The sequence below is a fragment of the Artibeus jamaicensis genome, unplaced genomic scaffold (assembly GCF_021234435.1).
Source record: "Artibeus jamaicensis isolate MK-2021 breed Jamaican fruit bat unplaced genomic scaffold, CSHL_Jam_final contig_354, whole genome shotgun sequence".
NCBI classification, from domain to species: Eukaryota; Metazoa; Chordata; class Mammalia; order Chiroptera; family Phyllostomidae; genus Artibeus; species Artibeus jamaicensis.
The window spans coordinates 36,691,724-36,704,321 of record NW_026521803.1 but is presented as its reverse complement, the minus strand read 5'-3'; positions in this window follow the sequence as shown (position 1 = coordinate 36,704,321).

Sequence of the window (12,598 nt, the reverse complement as noted above, 5' to 3'; positions counted from 1 at the left end):
CCATGCTGTCCCCCAAAAACCCATTTTGCAGAGAGGTCACAGGCCAATTCGTCTCTTCTGCCTTTTCCTTGATTGCAAAGCTTCCAGTGAGACCAAGGAATCTGGTGATTGTTCTCAGGGGAGAGTTGCCCGCCTACCACCCCAGAAACTAAGGGGGGGATCCCATTCCTCTGCCAAGAAGGAAAGGGACACCACCTGAGGGAATGGGGACTCTGCAACTGACAACCCAAAGTACCAAGCCCTCTTGAGCATCCACCTGGGCTGCAGGGACCTGTACCAAGAGTCTGCCTCAAGTCTGCAGTCTGACCACTAACTTCCCTTCTGAGGGACCATTCACCGGACTGCAGCTTTTGGTTATGAATACCGGTTTATCCGTTAACCAGGGGGTCTGTGGAGAAGTTAATGACTCCATGTTAAGACCCAACAGAAAACAGTTTTAGCCCCGGCTGGCATAGCTCAGTGGATTGAGCGTGGGCCTGCGAACCAAAGGATCACGGTTTGATTCCCAGTCAGGGCACATGCCTGGGTTGCAGGCCAGTTTCCAGCAGGGGACACATGAGAGGCAACCATACATTGATATTTCTCTCTCTCTCTCCTTCCCTTCCCCTCTAAAGATAAGTAAATTAAAAAATCTTAAAAAAAAGAAAAAGAAAGTTTTATGGGAATTGGTGAGAGAAGGTGAGGAGAAAGAAACCGGTCTCACCTGAGAGCTAAACCCAGGCATCGCTAGTTCCCAGGGAAGGTGGATGGGTTATAACAGGCCAGGAAAACAACCCATGAGCTTTGTCACCTCAAGTGAACTTTCTCTTCCAAGTCAGTGAATGTCCTTCCCACTGACCATCATCTTAGATCTGGGGGTTTCCGGCTCACTTCTATCACTAGCTGGGTGACCCCCACGTCGCATGAGAGGAACATGAAGGAAGGACTCAGCCTCACCTGAACCCATTGGGATCACTCCGTGTCCAGGCAGAAGCTGTGCCAAGGGTCCTCCATCTCCCACTCCTTGCTGGCTTCAAAGGCGGGGTTCTTGCTTTCTTCTGAATGGAATCGGAAGGCTCTATGGGTAGGTAGTTGAGCCAATCTGTCTCCTACCCCTACCCATAAACTTCTTAAGACTGAAATTTTATCTTAACCACCTTCATAGCTCCTAGGGGACCCAGGACAATACTCAGTGCGCAATAAGAGTTCAGGAAATGTTCTCAGGAGGCAACCGATTGCTAAGAACACAGCCACGAATGGCCCCCATTACTTCTACCCATTCAATCATCCAACAAGCATGTACTGCCTGCCCCGATGTGACTTTCACGCACTTTCATGAGCACCGGAAATAAAGTAAATACCAAGACCAGCGCCAGTCCCCATGTGTATGAAATTACAGTCCAGTGAGTGAAGTCACAGACATGTGTCAATACATACTGAAGCCCTTTCACCGTTTTAATTTTTCTCTGTACAGAATTTCCTCAAGAATCTTTATTTTACAACTCAAAACTGGAGTCTTCATTCTAGATAACCCCACCTGTTCTGACTTTCACCCTTGTTAAGGGAAAGGAACCACCTTTACACGCTGGCCAATAAGATAAGGCTTCTCCTGCTGCCTCTTCCCCCACCAAGTACCTACTGCAGGTGGGTTTAGCAAGCTGCAAAGCTTTCCCAGCTATTTTTATTGGAGACCATCGTGTTTCATCTTTGAGGCCTGCAAGGGTCCAGTCATAATCTAACGCAAGTGCCCCACAAGCTGCGGATCTGCAAGTGTAGACACGTTTCTCCATCTTTGTGAGATACAGCATATTTTTGCCATTAGCGCCGTCCGTCAGAACTCTGCGCTGTTTTCAGAGGGAGAGAGACATCGCTGCTGTGGCTGTTCTGGCATTTCCCAGCGTGTGTTACCTAGAGGGATGCGCGTGAGGAATTCCAGACATAGGCAAAGATGTCCTTCCAATGCCTGGGCAGCAAAAATGAAGGATGTGGATGGCAAACCAAACATTGAGGTTATTCGGTTTCAAAATGGGAGGGACACATGCGTGTGTGGATTTGCCTGCAAAGGTTCACAGTTCTTGGAACTTCGACATAGGGGAAGTCCAAATAGCTCCCTACTTATTCCTGACCGAGATGACTCACTCGGCGGGAAGGTGCAGGGAGAGGTGGGGAGGAGAAAAGCAGATTTATTTCTTTGGCTGGCTTATCTAATTCTGATTATGAGTTTATGGAGGTCAGTCCCTGACACCATTAAAACATATATGACTATTATGATTTAAAACTGTTAATCTTTTTAACCTTCACCCAAGAATACATTTATTGATTTGAGAGAGAGAGAGAGAGAGAGAGAGAGAAACACTGATCAGTTGCCTCCCATACACATCCCATTCAGGGATCGAACCTGCAACCTACATATGCTCCCTGACCAGGAATCGAACTCGCAACCTCTTGGTGTATGGGATGGTGCTCCAACCAACTGAGACACCCAGCCAGGGCAAAAACTATTTTTTAAATAATTATTTAAAATGTTATGATGTCTTTAAAATAATCCCATGGGATAGAGGGAATGGGTGGGGATATAGATAAAATGAGATGGTCCACAGGTTGATAATCATGAATGGTAGGTGCATCAATGTTGATTATAATATACCCTCTGCTTTTGGATGTTTGAAAATGAAAATGTCTGTAACAAAAGGTCTTTCAAAATTGCATGAAAACTTTGTAGCTTTAGAAGCTCAATGTTGGTTAACAAATGGAAGCATTATTTATCCCAAGGTAGAGAATCACAGTTGAGCATCCACCTGGGCTGCAGGGACCTGTCCCTCGAGGGCAGCTCTGGGCCCTCTCCCTCCTTAGAGTGTCCCCATCTGACAAAACTGGCTCTGTCCCAGAGAAATCAGAGCCACCCACTTTGGATGAAATGAAGTCCCATCTCTCCGTTTTCACTCCGTGTTTTCTTTTCTTACATAACGAGCCCAATATTTGTGGAAGAAGCTGAGTTGTGTTCCTTTCACTGCCATGTGTGGGCAGGGTTTTTCCTCTAAGAATTTCTAGTGGGCGAATCTATTTATGTGGGGATTGGTCACAGTCATTTCCTGACCTTCCCTTGGCCACAGGCAAAACACTAGGATTAGGTTCGGTTCCTAGAGAAAAGGATTTCTCAAGTCCCAGCAAGTTAAAAGTGTTGACCTGGAATTTGCCGAGGGCCTTTTTCCACACTACCAGGCTCCTCGGGTCTGCAGCGACTTCTCTCCATTCCTGCTGAACCTTCCTGCTGACCCTGGACAAAGGGTGCGGGGTAGAGTTAAACTTTGGATCTCACTGGAAAAGATTCCAAAGATTTTCCATTGTTTTTTCTCATCCCATTGGTCAACTCAGTAAGCTCTAATTATTCTAAGTGAATTAGATACTTTGGTTTTCTATAAACAACCACAGTATCTGTGGTGGTGAGACGGTATCTCTGTTGTTGATTATCCAGCAGTTCTTCCTCTCTGGTCACAAAATCTGCTTCCCTTTGGAGAACCCATTTGATACGGTTGGAGTATGGCTGACCCTCCCTTGCAGCACAGAGCGGGACATGTATTTGACCCAGGCCTATCTACATGGTATCCCTGATGCCAAGCAGTGCATGGAACACATAGGTGAATAGTCATGATTAAATGAAGAAATGGAGAAGACTTTCACTTGTTAGTGAAAGAAATCTTGACTCCAATGATTGATTCATAGCAAGTATGTTTCCCAGCAGTTCTTAAACTTTAACACCTCAACACCCTGTCATGGTTTTACCTACAATTGAGGACCCCAAAGAGCTACCATCACTGCAGCAGGTCATCCTTTCTGCCGCACAGAGAAGCCTGCCTGAGAACGAAGTCAACATAGAGGAGAACAGAGCCAAGAGACTGAAGAAAAGAAACAAAACAATATGATTTGAACACCTGGAACAGACCCAAAGTGAGACCTACCCCAGTGTTTTTTAGTTATGTGAGCCAGTAATTTCCCTTGTTGCCTAAAATAGTTGAATTAGATTTCTGTTGGAGTTGGTGGTTGCTGCAGAATAGCTTAGGCTACATGGTCGTGACTCCTTCCTGAGCGCGTCCTCCTGGGTCTAAGTTAGCATTATGAACGGGTCCATATGGCCGCGGCACTTGCGGTGAAGTGGACCCTAGGGCCTCTGATATGTGCTGGCTGCCATCAGAAATGTGAGAAATGTGTGAGACGTAGTATTTGTGAAACATAATGAACCAGACCAAAGGCTGCGAGTAGTGGCTGGAATACAGTGCAAAGGTGTTTTAAGAATAGACATGCTTCTCAGATAAGATCAAATTCAAGGAGTTCATCGTCACCAAGCCCTTATTATATGAAATGTTAAAGGGACTTATCTAAGAAAAAGAAGTTAGAAAAACATGAACAGTGAAAGGACAGCAAACTCACAGTTATTAACAACCACACCTAAAACAAAAGCAAACTAAAATGACAGCTAGATCAGGAGCAGAAACATAGAAATGAAGATCTCAAGGAAGGTTAGCAATAGGGGAGTGGGAGGAGGAGAAGGGGAGAGAGGGTACAGAAAATAAACAGTAGATAGAAAATTGATGGGGGGCAAGAATAATATGGGAAATATAGAATCTAAAGAACTTGAGACACATGGTCATAAACTAAAGGGGAGGTAATGGTGGGGATGGGGGGTAGGGTGGAGGGGAATGAAGGGGGGAATAGAACAACTGTAATGGCATAATCAATAAAAAATAAATTTAAAAAAATTAAAAAAAAAGAATAGACATGCTCGGGAACAGGGTGGTGGTGCTAAGCTACAATCACAAATGCTAAACATTAGGGGTTGCTTTTGGACTTAAGGCATGAAGGTAGAAGCTTTGAGTGCAACTGTCTTAATTCCCTAGACACACTTGACAGTGGGCAGAATCCATGCCAAATTCATGATCAGATATCTATGACCCAGCAAAGACTGTTCTGCTTTCATGTGACAATGTGCTCTTTTCCAGGAAACCACAGAATAAATCTTGTACCTCCAGAAGTCTCCAAAGTGAGTTGCATAGAATAATGTAAAGAATTAATAAGCAATTTTGAATTTTGTCACCACCCAAAAGACCCACATGATTTCTTTCAATTGGTGATTCTAATTAGAAGAAAAACAGAGAGATAAGCATATCAGCAGAATGAGTCCCAAAAAACTTAAGCAAGAGCCAGAAATTATGGAGTTGTGACCAACAGCCTTTATGTTTGGACCTCTACGGAGACTGTTAATTGTGCTTGACCTTCTAGATCCTTAGTAAGAAACCCTGGTTTGTAGCTGGGCTCATGTCCATCCTCAAAGAAAACTACATTTCCCAGACTCCCTTGCAACTAGAAATGTCATATGACTAGGTACCAGTAAGCAAAATTTTATGTTTAACTTCCAGACCTGTCCTTAAAGGAAGGGACATGCTCTTTTCCTCCTCCCTGCTGGCTGGGATGTAGATATAAGTTTGGGAACTTAAGCAGCTATTTTATACATGAACTGGACCATTAGGGATGGTAAAGCACAAAGGAAATGGAGCCAGAATCCCCGACAAGCATGGAGCTATGACACTCATCCCTGGCTGCCTGCCTTTGGCCTTATACGTGAGGAAAATAAATGTGAATTACTGAATTTCTAATATTTTATAATTGTCTGTAATATGCAGTCAGACTTAATCTTACCTGATAAAACCCTCAATAGACTAATTCTTTGCAAGGGAAGATTAGCAAACCCTCAGACCCAGTTAGGAGGCCTTCAAAAAACCTGCCTTGGGTCTTTGATGGTCAACATTTCATAGCATGTTTCCATGGAGAGGAGACAGTCAGTCAACCCTCACCTTTTCCTGGGGTTGGTGAGATAGATTCTGAAAAGGTGGGGACTGAACATATCCCACTTTCTTTGATGGTGGCATTGAGTAGCTTTGAGCAGCTGCTTGCTCTCAGACTTGCTTTTCTTCCCATCCAAAGGCTAGTCTTGGAAGGGGTGGTGGGGAGAAGCTAAACTAACAGGTCTGCGTGCTGCTTTTTGGGAATCACTCTCTCCAGACCCAGCATTTGGAAGAAAATGCTCCAATGCTCGTCAGCACCTCCAGGGGCTGCACCCACCCCCAGTAAGAGAAGAAAAGGAGAAAACGAAGACAGACAGGAGCCCTGCGGTTCTCAGACTTGAGTGAGCATCCCGATCAACCAAAGAGCTTAAAACCAGACTGCCGGACCCGACGCCCAGAGCTTGCCATCCAGCAGGTGTGGGGCAGGGCCAGAACATTTGCATTTCTAACAAGTCCCACGAGCCACCCTTCCCCTGCCTTCAACGATCAATAGAAATAATATACAGGTGGCTCCTCTCAATATTGGTTTTCTCATTAACCAGTGGAAGTGTAACCAGACAAAAATAGTTAACGGAAATCAAGGTATTCTACCCAAAAGCAGAACTGAAGATGAGAAGGGTGAACAAAGAGAATCTTTTAGATTGCGTCTCATTTTAAAAGTACTGAGAGTGGGAGGAAATGGTCCTTTCAAAGAGGCTGTGAGGAGGCATGACCAAGGGACAGAGGTGCAGTTCTGGGGACAGGGCAGTGGGGTGGGGAGGAGAAGAGGAAATTGGGGGCGGGGGGAAGCTAAGGATTAACTATGTTATTGTGAATCTTTTAAATTGTTAAAAGGCAGCATTTCTCAGATTCAGGAAGCTGAATAAAATTCAATGAAGTAGAAAAATGACCTGTAAGTAGTAAAATTGAAGAACTCCAGGAAATTGAAAATGACAAATGTAGGAAAAACTCGCCCAAACTACCCTTATTCACCACATGCCAGCCATGAGCAATAAGATCATTTTTAAAAGATTCTGTTCACCATAGCAACAAACACTATAAAGGATCCAGGAATAGACCTAGTGAGAAAGGTATGTGGCCTTTATGTAGAAACTATAAATTTTCCTAACATTTAAAAACAAACTGGGCAAATGGTGATAAATACATGTTCTTGGATAAGAAGACTCAGTATTGTAAGGGTTTCTATTTTCCCAAAATTAATATATAAGTTCAAAGCAACCTCAAACAACATAAGTTTCTTCGAACTTGACAATCTCATCCTAAAACTTCTAAAAAAAAAAGTGAAAGCACAATATTGGTCATGGCAATTTTGGAAACAAAACAAGAAAAATTTGTCCATTCAAATATGAAAATATATTACGTAGCTACCATGATGAAAAGTGTATAGTGTTTTTTATACCAATAGAGAAATAAATAGAAAAATCAATCAAAAATATAATTGGTATCAGAAATAGACTTATGTCTGTATTGAAATTTAGTCCAGCCCTGGCTGGTGTAGCTCAGTGAATTGAGCTCAGGCCTGCAAACCAAAGGATCCCGGTTTGATTCCCAGTCAGGTCACATGCCTGAGTTGCAGGTCAGTTCCCAGGAGGGACCCATGAGAGGCAATCATACATTGATATTTCTCTCCTTCTGTCCTTCCCTTCCCCTCTAAAGATAAATAAATAAAATCTTTAAAAAAAGAAATTTAATCTATAATGAAATTTCACTTCAAATCATTAGATGGATCATTAACATATGTTGTTAGAATATAGGCTTTCTATTTGGAAAAATGGTTTGGTTCATAATTTCACATCACTAATCACAAGTTAAATCCAATTAGATGAAATGTAAACTTAACTCAAAAGTGTTAAAAGATAATGTTGTATAGGTGGCAAACACAAGGCCCACAGACCAAATCTGACCCTCCACCTTGTTTTATCCAGTCTGGCACCTGGCTTCTCCCCAGGACAGCACCAAGCTCCCTGCCCCTAGTTAAGGAGCAGTTACATTTACACAGTCCTAGAATGACATTCAGCCCTTTGAAGGCAACTGTGAGGCTGATGTGGCCCCCGGTGAAAATGAGTTTGACACCCCTGCTATAGGTAATGGCCTTACAGTATGTGAAGCTTTTTAATCAACCTATTAAAAAAGGAAGAAAAAGTTTCATTTGACTATATTTAAATGTAATACTTTCCTTTAAATAAAAAAAAACATATATATAACAATAAAAAGAAGACCATTTATGGAAAGAAAGGCATAATGGGCAGGTCAGGACAGGATTGGCTGATGAACAGAATATGCTCAGACTCACTAAGAATGGGAGAAATGCAACTTGTCTTTAAAACTTGAGATCACCTCACGCAAAATAATGCCAAACTTTTAAAGTGACAACCACGAGAGGTGGCAAAGTGACAGGAAAGGCGGGTGTTGCCGGTCAGTGTATGCCGATGGGAAGGGCAATTTCGCTCTGTCAGTATTTTAAGGTGCACACCCTACCGCCTGGCTATTCCATCCTGTATTTGTCCCCAAGAACTGTACATGCGGGCAGGAAGAGCTATGTACAGTGACTTTCCATGCAGAGACATTTATAACAGGAGAAACAACCTGGAAGCAAACTCAGCACCCATGAGTAGGGACACAGTGCGTGCACTGTGCCGTGGCCATTCCATAGAGCACGTGTGCATTGGAAGAAAAATGAACCTGACCTGTATGCTCTGGCAAGGAAAGGGCTCTGAATCACATGAACTGGGGCAGAGGGGAGAAAGCACTGTGCGCACTTCGCATTGTTTAGGTACAGATACACAGAATGCAATTACATATTTTCAATTTTGGAAAGCAAATGCATAGGGAAAGATTGTAAATATACAACATTTCCTTCTGGGGACTGTACTTGGACAGCATGGAGGGGATGTTGTGGGATGGGAGCCAAGGGACTTTATCGGTAATTTTTTCACTTGTATAAAGAAAACACATATGAATGCATATGAAATGTATGTTTAATTGAAAGCAAATGCAAAGTACAAAAACCCATTTTTATAAGAAGCTAAATTACAGTTTTATTACTTTCTGCAACAAAACTGTTTGCAATGGAATTTGTTTCAGTCATGAGCATTCTTCCCAAAGCATTCGGTTTGCCCTGGTTCTGTTCACACACGTCTCCTCTCATTTATGTGTGCTGTGCAAAGCTAAGTAAATCTGCTCATTGGACAATGGTGAGAATAGCAGCAAATCCAGAATGAATATAGCAGTGCAGTCCTTATTTACAGGCGTGACGTTATTCTGTCTCTATTTGCTCACCTTCCCCTGTTTGCACGAGGACCAAGCTTTGGCAGCAGGCAGAACACTGCTGTTCAGTGACTTTGGGACCTTGGGCAAGTGACCTCATGGCTCTAAGTTTCAGGTTCCACCTTTCTCAAAATCAGGAAAACACGTGCTTCAGGGGCTTGCTGTACTAAGACATTAAAAATGAAGTTATTTAAGCTAGTGCCTGATCATACTAGCTTAAATGTGAGTGGAAGGCCTTGAAAAATCAGGCATGCCAGGTAACAGGTGTGTAAACTGGAGCAAAGGAATTCAATCTCTCTGTCCCGGTTTCTTCATCTGTGAAATAAGTATAAAAAATTTTCCCCCTATTTATGGGTCTCTCTGTACAATAAATGCACAACTCAATGTGGGACTATAGTATCGGTGATCTTGTCATTCTGTTGCCCTTCCTTCCTGTCTCTGGCTTCCTTTCTCAAGCAGCTTCTGCATTTCCTGGCTAACGCAGCAGGCGGAGCAATTGAATTGCAGGATGAGTCTCCACACAGCTGGCCAGGCCCAGCAGCCTCCCTGAGCTGCTTCCACTGGGGCCAAACCTACAATCCTTTTTTTAGGATATATTGGAGTCACTCACAAATTTCAACACATTTCTTTTTAAAATTTTTTGCTCAATTACAGTTTATATTCAGTATTATTTTGCATTAGTTTTAGGTGTACAGCATAGTGATTAGACAATCATCTACTTTATAAAGTTCCTCCCCTAATATTTCCAGTACCCACCTGGCTTCATACATGGTTATTACAACATTAGTGACTTTATTTCCCTACACTGTACTTTACATCCCTGAGACTATTTTGTAACTACCAATCTGTACTTCTCAATCCCTTCACCTTTTTCACACACACCCTAAACTCCTCCCATCTGGCAACTATCAGCCTGTTCTCTGTGAGTCTGTTTCTGTTCTCTTTGTTCATTTACATTCATTCTTGAATGTCCGTCTGATGAGGACAACTCTCCTGGTGGGACGAGCCGTGTCAAAACACATCCTGACATTTCCGGGAAACACCCAGGCACCTCCAGGCTCCCGTAGACTCGGATCAGCTGTCCTGCATGCCTGTGGCAGTGAATCCAACTACCTACTGCTTTTCTGCAGGCTCTGGGGCAAGCCTCAGATGCACTTCTTTTCTTGTTTTTAACAATTTAATTTATTTATTTTTAGAGAGAGGGGGAGGGAGGGAGAAAAACATTAATGCATGCACGACAGGTACAGCAACCAGTTGCCTCTCCCACACCCCAAACTGGGGATCTGGCCTGAAACCCCGGCATGTGCCCTGAATGGGACTCAACCCAGTACACTTTTGGTTTGCAGGTCGGCACTCAGACCACCGAGCCACACCTGCCAGGGCACAGATGCACTTCTTTAGGATCCAACTTCATATCAAGAATTATTCTGTCTCTTGGGAAGACTGTTATTTACCTGGCTTTTGTGAAGATTATTTTTGCTTTTGGAATCAAGCAGAATAAATTGGCTCCCCAATTTTGGGGCTATTTGGGTGAAGGGAAGTTGATGTTCTAGGTTGGACACAGACTAGCACAGGATATTCAGAGGCAACTCATTATAAAGGGCCGTCTTTCCCACGCTGGTTCTTGGAAGTTCATGCACTTGAATGCAGCACCAGGGTCTAAAAACATCTCCTGGTCTGCCCAGCTGCAAGGAGCCGGGCGAGACCTGGACCCACCTGAGGAGTGAGGGACACCCATGTTACAGCTGCAGACCATCCAGTTCATGCATGGTCACTCCAGCTAGCCAGGGCAGAGCCCCTGGCAGTAATATCCCAGAGCACAGCTGATTTCCAGTTTATTCCAGCACAGGAGAATTGCTGGGGGCTGCAAGTTCCATTGGGATAGCACTTCCCCACCCTACCAGACCCAATGCCCCCTTCATATATGGTATGACTCTCCCCTATAGTGTCCTAAAATAAAATGCACAGATACAACTCACCTACACAGGTAATATCCTACTCACGCTAATATCCTAACAGTACTATAAGGAACAGACAAAAACAAAGTCATTGTAATAAATTAATACTGTTTCAATACAAAAATGCTGAGGCATGATTATAGGTAGGAGACATGAGGAAGTAGTCTGAGGCCTGTGCCTGCTCACAGACACACAAACATGACAGCCACCAACTCGGAGTAGTGGGGTGAACATTCAAATGTCGTGAGCTGCATTGCACTGGTGAATAACTCTCGGTCAAGTTCCAACTGAATGCAAGTACAATCTTTCCTTAATTTACATAGAGTTATTCTAGATTAAAGCCATAAAAGATACGTTGTGTGTATATGTAAAAAAGTTTTTCATTACTAGAGACAACAATCCCTCCTTCTCCTCCTACACACACACACACACACACACACACACACACACACGCGCACACACACACCCCATTCATAATTCCCTCAACAACCCCTAGGAGGCAGTATTGCCCAGTGTTAAGAACGCTGGTGTGGAAGGCCAGGGAGAGCCATCAGCTGCCTTCCAGAACTCCTAGAAAGCATCAGAGTTGCCAGAGTTAATTATCTAGCACCGGTCTCAGCTGCAAAACCCAACACGTTTGCACACCTGGTGCCGGATTTGATTACAACGCAGAGAGGAGACCTATCACAGGTGCCCAAGATCCTGGTATGAAGATGCAGCTATGATCTCAGACCTCACATAGAAACTGCAGCCCACCTCAGTCACCCTGGAAAACACAGGGGAAAGGGGACACCTGGTGTATCCCCTGAGCCACCTTCCACTCCACTCCGGCTTGCCAGGCCACCAAGGAAAGGCCCGGAAGCCGGGCCCGCAGCAGATTCATTCAGAACAGGACTGGCCCTGGCCTCCAGCCGCCTCTGCAGTTAGTCGGAAACCTGAGGTGCTGCCGGTTTGGGCTCTAGTAACTGGGTGCTCTGGTCACTTGACAGTGAATTCATAATTCTGTTTGCTTTGCTCCTTGTAAAACGTTTCTGAAATTCATGAACTTACCCTTCACCAAGCACTGAAGGTAAGATTCCTCTTTCCTTCCTCTCTCCCAGTCTCACATAATGGGGTGACAATATTTCTATATTAGTAGAAATGCAGTTAGTAAATGCCCAAGACCAGTTCCCTGGCTTCATGAATAGTACGTACAAGAGCACCAAGCTTTCGTCACGTTTAAGGATGCTGAAAGTCAGGCTCCTCTTTCTGAACAGTTCTCACCACTGAAGGTGCCTGTGGAGGCATCAGAGGTTGTGTTTTTGTGGATTCCGATCTCAGGAAATCTCCTGGAAGCTTAATCGATTCTCTGTTTCAGTTGTTACGTGTGTTCCTGCCACACTAGCTTTTTTCTGCAGTGAGTGTAGTGTGTGTCGTGTCTGCCGGCGTTCTTCTCAGAAGCAGGTGCAAAGATGGAATTCGGTGGCCATGGGTTCTGTTAGGGGAAAGGCCCCTCGGAAACTGTGAGGAAGGAGCCAGCACTGGTTGAGAGGGGTCAGCACGGGATGCAAACGT